The following is a 12,119-nucleotide window of genomic DNA, read 5'->3' as shown; positions in this document are numbered from 1 at the left end:
CAAATGCTCACTCTCCAACGGCTTCTTCCCCTCTGCCTTCAAACATGCCCAATTCTCCCCTATCCTAAAAAACCCTCTCTTGACCCCACTGCTCCTTCCAGTTATTGCCCTGTCTCCCTCCTACCCTTCCTTTCCAAACTCGCTGCCTCGAATTGCTCAACACCAATTCTCTCCTGGACCCCCTCCAGTCTAGCTTCAGTCCTCTCCACTCTTCCAAAACTGACCTATCAAACATCACCAATGACCTCCGTCTTGTCAAATCCAGTGGCTCCTACTCTATCCTAATCCTCGACCTCTCAGTTGCCTTTGACAGTGTCGACCATCCCCTTCTCCTCAAAAGGTTAACCAACCTTGCCTTCTCGGGATCCGTCCTCTCCTGGTTCTCCTCTTAGCTCTCTGGCCATTGATTCTCAGGCTGCTTCATGGGCTCCTCCTCCCCCTCCCATCCCCTAACTGTAAGGGTTCCTCAAGGGTCAGTTCTTGGTCCCATTCTGTTCTCCATCTATACTCACTCCCTTGTCAAACTCATTCACTACCACAGCTTCAACTATCATCTCTACGTAGATGACACCCGAATCTACATATCCTCCCCTGTTCTCTCTCCCTCCCTCCAGCCTCGTATCTCCCCCCGCCTTCAGGACATTCTCCACCTGGATGTCTGCCTGCCAGCTAAAACTCAACATGTCCAAGGCTGAGCTCCTTATCTTCCCTCCCAAACCCTGTCCTCCCTCTGACTATCCTGTTACTTTGGACAACACTACCATCCTTCCTGTCTCACAAGTCTGCAACCTTGGTGTCATCCTTGACTCCGCACTCTCATTCATCCCACACGTCCAATCCATCAACAAAAGCTGCCTGTCTCACCTTCACAACATCGACAACATCTGCCCTTTCCTCTCCATCCAAACCGCTACATTGTTGGTACAATCTCTCATCACATCCTGCCTGGATTACTGCATCAGCTTCCTTTCTGATCGTCCATCCTCCTGTCTCTCCCCGCTTCAGTTTATTCTTCACTCTGCTGCCCGGATTATCTTCCTACAGAAACGCTGAAGGCATGTCATCCCCTCCTCAAAAATCTCCAGTGGTTGCCTTTCAACCTTCACATAGAGCAAAAACTCCTCACTATTGGCTTCAAAGCTCTCAATTACCTTGCCCTCTCCTACCTCACCCTTCTCTCTTTCTACAGCCCAGCCCGCACCCTCTGCTCCTCTGCCACTAACCTCTTCACTGTGCCTTGTTCTTGCCTATACCACCGTCGACCCCTGGCTCACATCCTAACTCTGACCTGGAATGCCCTGCCTCCTCACATCCCCCAAACTAGCACTCTTCCCTTCTTCAAAACCCTACTGAGAGCTCACCTCCTCCAAGAGGCCTTCCCAGACTGAGCCTCCCTTTTCCTCTGCTCCTCCTCCCCATCGCCCCTATTCCCTCCTTCTGCTCTACCCCCTTTCCCTCGCCACAACACTTATATAAATTTGTACACATTTATTACACCATCCCAGCACAGACAGACACACACTTCAGCAGCAACGAACTGTGCCTTTTACATTCTAAGGCACCCCACCTAAAAATCTTCCCAGTTGCTGCCGTGCACGCCGAAGAAGTCCCTCCCTCATTTTAATAAATCCTGGAGAGGAAATCCTATTTTTTGGTGATGCATACAGTCCTAATTTCTCCTTCTTTTAATGATCATAAGTGCGAGCCGTTTTTGAGAGCTCCTTAGTTACCCTGGATGATGGTATGTGGGAACCCTCAAGGAGAAGTTCCTCCTTTAGGTGATGAAAAGAGTAGGTCTCTGGAGGACTCTTCCAAGTATGAACAATTAGTTCCCGAGATGACCAAGCAGTTTGTCATAGACCATCCGATGCAGGCTCTACGCACTATCTTGCTGGTATCACTCATCCTGTAGCTCTCCACCATGTACCCAGTGGACCACTGGCCCTCTGGTAACAGTTACTCTCCTTAATATCATCTTAACGGTTACGGATGCATCGTCTAACATCCCTAATTTTCCTTCTAAGTCATCAAGTAGGACCAGAATCTAAGACCGAGTATTCCTGGGTGAGATCTTGAGAAGCAGTGTGGTCTACTAGATAGAGCATGGACCTGGGAGACAGAAGGACCTGGGTTCTAATCCCAGCTCCCCCCATTTGTCTGCTATGTGACATTGGGTAAGTCACTTCACTTCCCTGTGCCTTCCCTGTAAAATGGGGATTGACTGAGAGTGCCATGTGGGATGCGGACTGCGTCCAACTGGATTAACTTGGATCTACTGCAGTAATGATGATGACGGTATTTGTTGAGCACTTACTATGTGCCAAACACTTTTCTAAGCGCCGTGGGGGATACAAGGTGATCGGGGTGTTCCAGGTGGGGCTCACAGTCTTAATCCCCATTTGAAAGATGAGGGAACTGAGGCACAGAGAAGTTAAGTGACTTGCCTTGAGTCACACAGCTGACAAGTGCTGGAGCTGTTATTAGAACTCATGAACTCTGACTCCCAAGCCTATGCTCTTTCCATTGAGCCATGCTGCTTAGTACAGTGTCCCTGGCACAAATGTGAGCCCGCTGTTGGGTAGGGACCATCTCTATATGTTGCCAACTTGTACTTCCCAAGTGCTTAGGACAGTGCTCTGCACGCAGTAAGCGCTCAATAAATACGATTGAATGAAAGTGCATAACAGATACCATGAAAAATGGTCCATTCACGTTGTTTGAGTGAAGTAGATGGCTGGGATCTCAGATGAGATCATGGATGCCAAATTTTCATCCTGAGAAGCAACTTGGCCCTGTGGATAGAGCATGGGCCTGGGAGACAGTAGGACCTGGATTCTAGTCCCAGCTCTGCCACTTGTCTGCCCTGTGACCTTGGGCAAGTCATTGAAATTCTCCGTGCCTCACTTACCTCATCTGTAAAATGTGAACTATGACTGTGAGCCCAACGTGGGACATGGAAAGTGTCAACCTGATTGTCATGCATCTTCCCAGGGCTTAGGACAGTGCCTGGCAAATAGTAAGAACTTAACAATTACCATTTTTAAAATAGAGTCAGGGGCAAAGCAAGGTGATGATTTGCAGGGGAAGTGGGGTGGAACAGGTCTTGGAGTGAGAGGACACCTTTGAAGACCTAACTGGTCAAGGGCCATTACAGGTGAAGACTGCTGGATACTAGGATTGCTCCAGACGAAGGGCTGGTCCTCATGACTGTGGGGCTGGAGAAAGTTGAGCTGGGGGTATAATAATAATAATGTAATTTATGAAGCACTTACTATGTGCAAATCACTGTTCTAAGTGCTGGGGAAATTACAAGATGATCAGGTTGTCCCACGTGGGGCTCACAGTCTTAATCCCCTTTTAACAGATGAGGGAACTGAGCCCCAGAGAAGTGAAGTGACTTGCCCAAAGTCACACAGCTGACAAGTGGTGGAATGGGGATTTGAACCCATGACCTCTGACTCCAAAGCCCGTGCACTTTCCACTGAGCCACGCTGCTTCTCTGATCAGCATGATCAGCATGAATCAGCCAAGGTGGACTAAAACCTCCCAAAAGAGTTTCATGGCTCCAATCGCCTAGAATCCCTCCCAACCAACTATCTCTCCTTCATATCCCCTGACATGAATTACAACCTGCAGTATTTAAACCTGGAAAATGCCTAGGCTTAACAGTGGATTCAGGGATGGGGAAGGGTTTACTGCCTGGACCTTGGAGGGGTTAATTAGGTGGGGTTTCCTGCTAGAGCAGGGAGAAGAGGGGGTATGTTTACCTGTCATCAAGGGTTTCTAGAGGATTTAAAAGTGGAAATCACAGCATAACCGCCGTTTTCATTATTGTATTAGTGTTATTGTTGAGTACCTACCACATACTAAGCCCTAGCATTTAATCACTGGTATTTATTGAACACTTGTGTGTAGAACACTGTACTAAGCTCCTGGGAAAGCACAGCAGAAGAGGGTAGGCAGTCATAATCTCTGCCTTCAAGAAAAATACAAGACACGGTCTCAATTCTCTGGACCCTGACCCCACTAAGTGAAGGAAGATAGACACATAAAAGAAAAAGAACAACAGTAAATAACAATCCAAAATTAGAGCCAAATGAATATTTAATTTCCCAAATTATCAACATTTAAACAAATAGTAAAAACAGCACAGGGCGGGGCGGGGGGTAATTATCAAGATTCTCTCCTCTCCAATCAAGAGTACTAGAATACAATAGCCTGCAGTCTTTCCCAGTGTTACCTAGGGGGTTATGGGCTTTACTTCCATACTGTGGGGGAGAGGAAGAAGACTCCCCTGACCAGGCAGCGGCACATCACAGACCGGAGCTTCCCTCTTATGGAGACCCCGGCCACATGGATGGCCCACCCTCCACTCACGAAAGAGATCTAACTTCACTCCTGTAATTGTTGGTGGGTGGAGGGAAGACTACACTACCCATTGTACGACCCCCTGCAGACACCACAACCCTCATTCGTATGGGAACTATAGACACGAGGAAGACAAATAAGACTGGGAGTGAGGAGTGGGATGAGCCTTGCAAAAACTAATGTGATGGGTTTAAAAAGAAAGCAAAAATAAACTTATAAGAAGGCATAAGGAAGGAGTTGGGGGGCATTTGCTAAGGGTAGGGTGCAGAACAGCTGCCAGCACCGTAAAGTCCATCAACAGGACCCAGAAATATTCATTTAGCACCAAAATGAGCAAGGCACACTTTTTCTCCTTACTAATGAATAAGCTTGGCCTGAAAATTGGGATGAGATTCCATGAAGAAAGCTCAGGAGAGAGTAGTGATGATGGAGAAATGTCACGGAATTGGGGTGTCTGAAGAAACTGGGATTGTTCAATCCGGTGAGGAGAAGCCTGAAGGGCCACTGAGGATGGGCTCCGAGTTTCTAAGAATGAGGAATAGCCGGACCAGGAGAGCCCAGTGCTGTGCCTGGGGGTGGGGCAGAAATAGAACCCGCTGCACCTTGTGCACACACAGGCCTGGGAAGGGTGGACCCAGGACCTCAGGAAGGCTGGAGAGTGTGAGCAGAAGAATCTCAGATGAACAGATACTCCAGCCAGACCCCAGCCCTCCCACCCACATTCCCAATAAAGCTGGGGAGATGTCTGAAATCGAGCAGCAGGTGTCTCTCCAATGTTTACCCTTCCCCGCCCTGGAACTCACACATTAAACTGCATAAAACGTAGACTGAGTCTGAACCAGGATGTGATTGCTCCACCATCCCATTCTCCTGTCGCATCTCCCCCAGCAGATCCTCCAGGCCCATGGAGAGGGGAAACCAAACTGGCATCTCCGAATTCCTCCTCCTGGGACTGTCCAACCAGGCAGAGCAGCAGCAGCTCCCCTTCGTGCTGTTCCTCTGGTTGTACCTGCTTGGGATTCTGGGGAGCCTGCTCATCGTCCTAGCCGTCAGCTCTGACCCACACCTGCACACCCCCATGTACTTCTTCCTCACTAAACTCTCCCTGGCTGACATCTGCTTCCTGTTCACCACGCTCCCCAAGATGCTGGTCAACATTCAGACCCACGACAAATCCATATCCTACGCTGGCTGCCAGGCAGAAATTTACTTCTTCATTCTGTTTGCAAGTCTGGACCATTTTCTCCTCACTGGAATGTCATATGACCGTTACGAGGCCATATGTCACCCCCTCCACTACACCACCATCATGAGCCCACGGCTCTGTACCCTGGTGGTTGCTGGATCCTGGATCTTCAGTTCCCTCCATGCCCTGACACACACCCTATTTATGGGTGGTTCGCTTATCCTTCTGTACCAATTGGGAAATTCTTCACTTCTTCTGTGAACTTTACCAGATCCTAAAACTTTCCTGTTCTAGCCTTTTCATCAATGAAGTAATCGTGTTTGTCTCTGCAGTAGTGATTGGGGTATGTCCAATCGCCGGCCTCCTGTTCTATTATGTTTGCATCATCTCCAACACATTGAGAATCCCATCTGCAGGGGGTAGGCGGAAAGCCTTCAGCACTTGTGGTTCTCACCTGTCTGTGGTCTCCTTTTACTAGAGCACCTCTCTTGGGACCTACATTTGTCCAACATCTACCCAAACATTCAGTAAGGGCTCGATAGCATCTGTGCTGTACACAGTGGTCATCCCCACAATGAATCCCTTCATCTACAGCCTGAGGAACAAGAACATGAAAATGGCCCTGAGAAATGCATTCAACAGGAAAAGTGTCTTCTCTCGAGGACTCTGACATGCTGATTCACCTGAAGCTTATTTTCCTGAGAAAGTTAAGCCAGCTCTCGAACCTCACATACTTTTTATCATGTACAATTTGGTTTTGCTTTGTTTTTTTTTTGGAGGAGGGGGTCAAACTCTCACATTCCTAGTGAGAGTTTACCATCCTCCTTTATGGTCACCAATATTCTGTTGACCAGAGAAGCAGTGTGGCCTAGTGGAAAGATCAGGGACATGGGAGTCAGAGAAACTGGGCTCTTATCCCAGATCACCACTTGTCTGCTGTGTGACTTCGGGAAAAGTCACTCAACTTTTCTGTGCTTCAGGGCCTTATCTGTAAAATGGGGATTCCGTACCTGTTCCCCCTCTTACTGAGACTGTGAGTCCTACGTGAGACTTAATCATCTTATATCTGCCCCAGCCCTTAGTACAATGCTTGGCACATAACCTATGCCATTATTATTAGGGAAGCAGCATGGCCTGGTGGACCTAGTATGGGCCTGGGAGTTGGAAGACCAGGGTTCTAATCCTGCTTCTGACACTTCTCTGCTGTGTAGCCATGGGCAAGTCACTTCACTTTTCTGGGCCTCATTTACCTCCTCTATTAAATGGAGATTAGGATTGTGAGTCCCTTGCGAAACGGGATTGTGTCCATCCCGATTATCTTGTATCTACTCCACACTTAGTACAGTGCCTGGCACATGGTAAGCACTTAAATACCACTTAAAAAAGAAAATCTCCTGGGACATCTCCCTAAACAAAGCCCAGCAGGGAGACCAGGCACTGAGAGTTTGTGTGTCTCTCACACGGAGCTGGAGGAGCCATAAACTGTGGGGCCTGAGGGACCAGAGACTCCTGCAAATAGTCCTGCCATAAGCCCCAATTACACCGCAACTGCACCTGTGTTTGAGGACGCAGCGTTTCTGCTTGGAGCTCCATAGCCCCCCGTCCCGCTTCCCCCTCAGCTACACTGATTGTTCCAGGACGAGTTCCCCACCACAAGGTCCATCATCCGAAGGGACAAAGGAGGAAGACGGTGCAGACAGCCTTCATTGCCCGACTGACCCCAAGACGACCTGCACAGGTAGGGAACGACCCCCCCATCCCAGCACACAGGAGCACCCATGCCTCTTTCCAGTTACGATGGGAGAACCTTAGCCTTCACTCTGATCCAATATTGTGGCTACAAGTACATCCCAGCCCCCTTCCCCAGGGGGTCCACAGGAGTCTAAAAGCCACAATATCGGGGCATTCTGAAAGTTAGATATGACCTCCCTACTCGCATCAAACTTACAACAGCACTTAGAACAGTGCTCAGCGCTTAGAACAGTGCTTCGCACATAGTAAGCACTTAACAAATGCCATTATTAAGTATTAATTAATTAATCAAACTAACACTCTTCCCCTCTTCAAAGCCCTACTGTGAACTCACCTCCTCCAGGATGCCTTCCCAGACTGAGCCCCCCTTTTCCTCTGCTCCTACTCCCCTCCCCACCACCCCTACTCCATCCCTCTGCTCTACCCCCTTCCCCTCCCCACAGCACTTGTTATATTTGTACATAATTATTACTATATTTCTTTTATTAATAATATAATACTAAATATTATCTATAGTTCTAATTATCTATATTGATGGTATTGATGCCTGTCTACTTTTTTTTGTTTTGTTGTCTGTCTCCTGCTTTCAGGCTGTGAGCCCGTTGTTGGGTAGGGATTCTCTTTATCTATTGCCAAATTTACTTTCCAAATGCTTAGTAAAGTGCTCTGCATACAATAAGCGCTCAATAAATCTGATTGAATGAATGAATCATTACTATTTTCACTGACCCTTTCAGGGAACAGGACACTGTGTTTCTCATTCCATAGCCATTACTGCAGACACTATACCCCAAGATCTCAGTGAATAACTGGTCCTCTTTATTAAAACATCCCACTGGATCCCACATAACAAGGTGCACAATCCTGGTACAAACAGATAAATACATACTTTTGCAGCAACTAGTTGTGCCTTTTATATTCTAAAGCACCCCCTCTGAAAGTCTTCCCAGTTGCTGCCCTGCACACAGAGGAAGTCCCTCCCTTCTTTTAATGAATCCTGGAGAGGAAATTTCTATGTTCTGGTGATGCCTCCAGTCCTAGGTCCTCCTTCTTTTTATGATCATAGGTTTGAACCATTTTTGAGAGATCCTTAGTTAGACTTGCTGATAGTCTGCGGGAACCCTCAGAAGGGAGTTCCTCCTTTGGGTGATGAAAAGAGTGGGTCGCTGGAGGACTCTTCCAAGAATGAACAATTAGTTCCCGAGATGACCAAGCAGTCTGTCAAAGACCATCCGATGCAGGTTGTATACACTATCTTGCTGGTATCACTTATCCTGCAGCTGTGGGCCCTATGCCCAATGGACCACTGGCCAACTGGTAACAGCTACTCTCCTTAATATCACATAAATGATTAGGGATACCTCATCTAATATCCTTAATTTTCCCTCTAGGTCATCCCGTAAGACAAGAATCTAAGACCCACCATTCCTGGGTGAGATCTTGAGAAGCAGTGTGGCCTAGTGGATAGAGCATGGACCTGGGATTCAGAACGACTGGGTTCTGTTCCCAGCTCCTGCCACTTGTTTGCTGTGTGACATTGGCCCAGTCACTTCACTTCCCTGTGCCTTTCCTGTAAAATGGGGATTGACTGACAGTGCCATGTGGGACATGGACTGCGTCCAACCTGAATAACTTGGATCTATTGCAGTGACGATGATGATGATGGTATTTGTTAAGCGCTTACTATGTGCTAAGCACTGTTCTAAGCGCTAGGGGATACAAGGTAATGAGGTTGTACCACGTGGAGCTCGCAGTCTTAGTCTCCACTTCACAGATGAGGGAACTGAAGCACGGAAAACTTATGGAACTTTCCCAAAGTCACACAGCTAGCAAGTGCCAGAGCCGTGATTGGAACCCATGACCTCTGACAGTCAAGCCCGTGCTCTTTCCATTGAGAGACGCTGCTTAGTACAGTGCATCTGGCACATATTAAGTGCTTAAAGAAAACCATAAAAACTGTCCATCCACCTGGGTTGAGTGAACTAGATGACTGGTGTCCCAGGTGAGATCATGGATGACAAATTTTTATCTTGAGAAGCAGCTTGGCCCAGTGGAGAGAACTCGGGCCTGGGAGTATATAGTATCTGGGTTCTAGACCCAGCTCTGCCACTCGTCTTCCCTGTGACCTTGGGCAAGTCATTGACCTTCTCCGTGCCTCATTTACCTCATCTGTGAAATGTGAACTATGACTATGAGCCCCACGTGGGACATGGAAAGTGTCAACGTGATTGCCATGCATCTACCCCAAGGCTCAGTACAGCACTTGGAAAATGGTAAGAACATAATACCATTTTTTAAAAACGAGTCAGGGGCAAAGCAATCAATCAATCAATCAACTGTATTTATTGAGCGCTTACTATGTGCAGAGCAGTGTACTAAGCGCTTGGGAAGTACAAATTGGCAACATATAGAGACAGTCCCTACCCAACTGTGGGCTCACAGTCTAAAAGGGGGAGATAGGGAACAAAACCAAACATACTAACAAAATAAAATAAATAGAATAGATATGTACAAGTAAAATAAATAAATAAATAAATGGAGTAATAAATATGTACAAACATATATACATATATACAGGTGCTGTGGGGAAGGGAAGGAGGTAAGATGGGGGGATGGAGAGGGGGACGAGGGGGAGAGGAAGGAAGGGGCTCAGTCTGGGAAGGCCTCCTGGAGGAGATGAGCTCTCAGCAGGGCCTTGAAGGGAGGAAGAGAGCTAGCTTGGCGGATGGGCAGAGGGAGGGCATTCCAGGCCCGGGGAATGACGTGGGCCGGGGGTCGATGGTGGGACAGGTGAGAACGAGGCACGGTGAGGAGATTAGCGGCAGAGGAGTGGAGGGTGCGGGGTAGGCTGTAGAAGGAGAGAAGGGAGGTGAGGTAGGAGGGGGCGAGGTGATGGAGAGCCTTGAAGTCATGGGTGAGGAGTTTCTGCCTGATGCGCAGATTGATTGGCAGCCACTGGGGATTTTTGAGGAGGGGAGTAATATGCCCAGAGCGTTTCAGGACAAAGATAATCCGGGCAGCAGCATGAAGTATGGATTGAAGTGGAGAGAGACACGAGGATGGGAGATCAGAGAGAAGGCTGATGCAGTAGTCCAGACGGGATAGGATGAGAGCTTGAATGAGCAGGGTAGCAGTATGGATGGAGAGGTAAGGGCGGATCTTGGCAATGTTGTGGAGCTGAGACCGGCAGGTTTTGGTGACGGCTTGAATGTGAGGGGTGAATGAGAGAGCGGAGTCGAGGATGACACCAAGGTTGCGGGCTTGTGAGACGGGAAGGATGGTAGTACCTTCAATAGAGATGGGAAAGTCAGGGATTTGCAGGGGAAGTGGGGTGGGACAGGTTTGAAGTGACAGGACGGCTTCGAAGACCTAACTGGTCAACTGGCCATCACAGGTGAAGACTGCTGGATACTAGGATTGCTTCAGAACAAGGGCTGGACCTCAGGACTGAGGGGTTTTAGAACGTTGGGCTTGGGGTATGATCAGCATGGATCAGCCAAGCTGGACCAGAACCTCCCAACGGAGTTTCATGGCTCCAATCACCTAGAATCCCTCCGAGCCAACTAGAACTTCTTCATACTCCCTGACACGGATTTCAACCTGCGGTATTTAAACCCAAGAAATGCTTAGGCTTAACAATTGATTCAGGGATGGGGGAGAGTTTACTGCCTGGACCTTGGAGGAGTTAATTAGGTGGGTTTTCCTCCTAGAGCAGGGAGAAGAGGGGGATATGTTTACCTATCATCACGGATTTCTAGAGGATTTAAAAGCAGCAATCACACCATGACAGCCGTTTTCAGGATTATATTAGTGTTATTGTTGAGCACTTACCTCATACTAACCCTTGGTATTTAATTACTGGTATCTATTGAACACTTGTGTGTAGAGTGCTGTACTAAGCCTCTGGGAAAGCACAGTAGAAGAGGGTAGGCAGACATAATCTCTGCCCTCAAGACAAATATAAGACACAGTCCCAGTTCTCTGGACCCTGACCCCACTAGGTAAGGGAAGAGAGACCCAAAAGAGAAAAAGAACAACAGTAAATTACTATCCAAAATAATAGCCATTTGACGATTTAAGTCCCCAAATTATCAAAATTTAACAGATAGCTAAAACAGCACTTGGGGGCGGGGGAATTATCAAGATTTTCTCCTCTCCAATCAAGAGTACTAGAATACAAATGCCTGCAGTCTTTCCCAGCGGTTCCTAGGTAGTATGGGCTTTAGTTTCATCATGGCGGGTAGAGGAAGAAGACTCACCTGGCCAGCCAGCGGCTCATCACAGACCGTAGCTTCCCTCTATAGGGGACCCCGGCCGCATGGATGGCCCACCCTCCACTCTTGATAGAGATCTGGCTTCACTCTGCAAATTGTTGGGTGGGTTTTGAGGAGACTACTATAGCCATTGGACCACCCCCTGCAAATGCCAGAACCCTCATTCTTATGGGAAGTCCAGAAATGTGGAAGACAAACAAGACTGGGAGCAAGGGCTGGAACTAAGCATGGCAGAAACAAGCATGTTGGGCTTTAAAAGAAAGCAAAAATAAACTTATTAAGAAGGCATAAGGAAGGAGTTGAGGGGCATTTGCTAAGGGTAGGGTGCAGGGTATCTGCGAGCATTGTAAAGTCCATCAACAGGACCCAGGAATATTCTTTTGGCACCAAAATGAGCAAGGCACAATTTGTCTCCTTAGCACTGAGTAGGCTTGACCTGAGAAGTGGGATGAGATTCCATGGATAAGGCTCCGCAAGGAGAGGTGATGATGGAGAAATGTCTGGGAATGGGGTGTCTGAAGAAACTGGGATCGTTCATT

The sequence above is a fragment of the Tachyglossus aculeatus genome (genome assembly GCF_015852505.1).
Source record: "Tachyglossus aculeatus isolate mTacAcu1 chromosome 12 unlocalized genomic scaffold, mTacAcu1.pri SUPER_6_unloc_2, whole genome shotgun sequence".
NCBI classification, from domain to species: Eukaryota; Metazoa; Chordata; class Mammalia; order Monotremata; family Tachyglossidae; genus Tachyglossus; species Tachyglossus aculeatus.
This window is presented reverse-complemented; position numbering follows the sequence as displayed.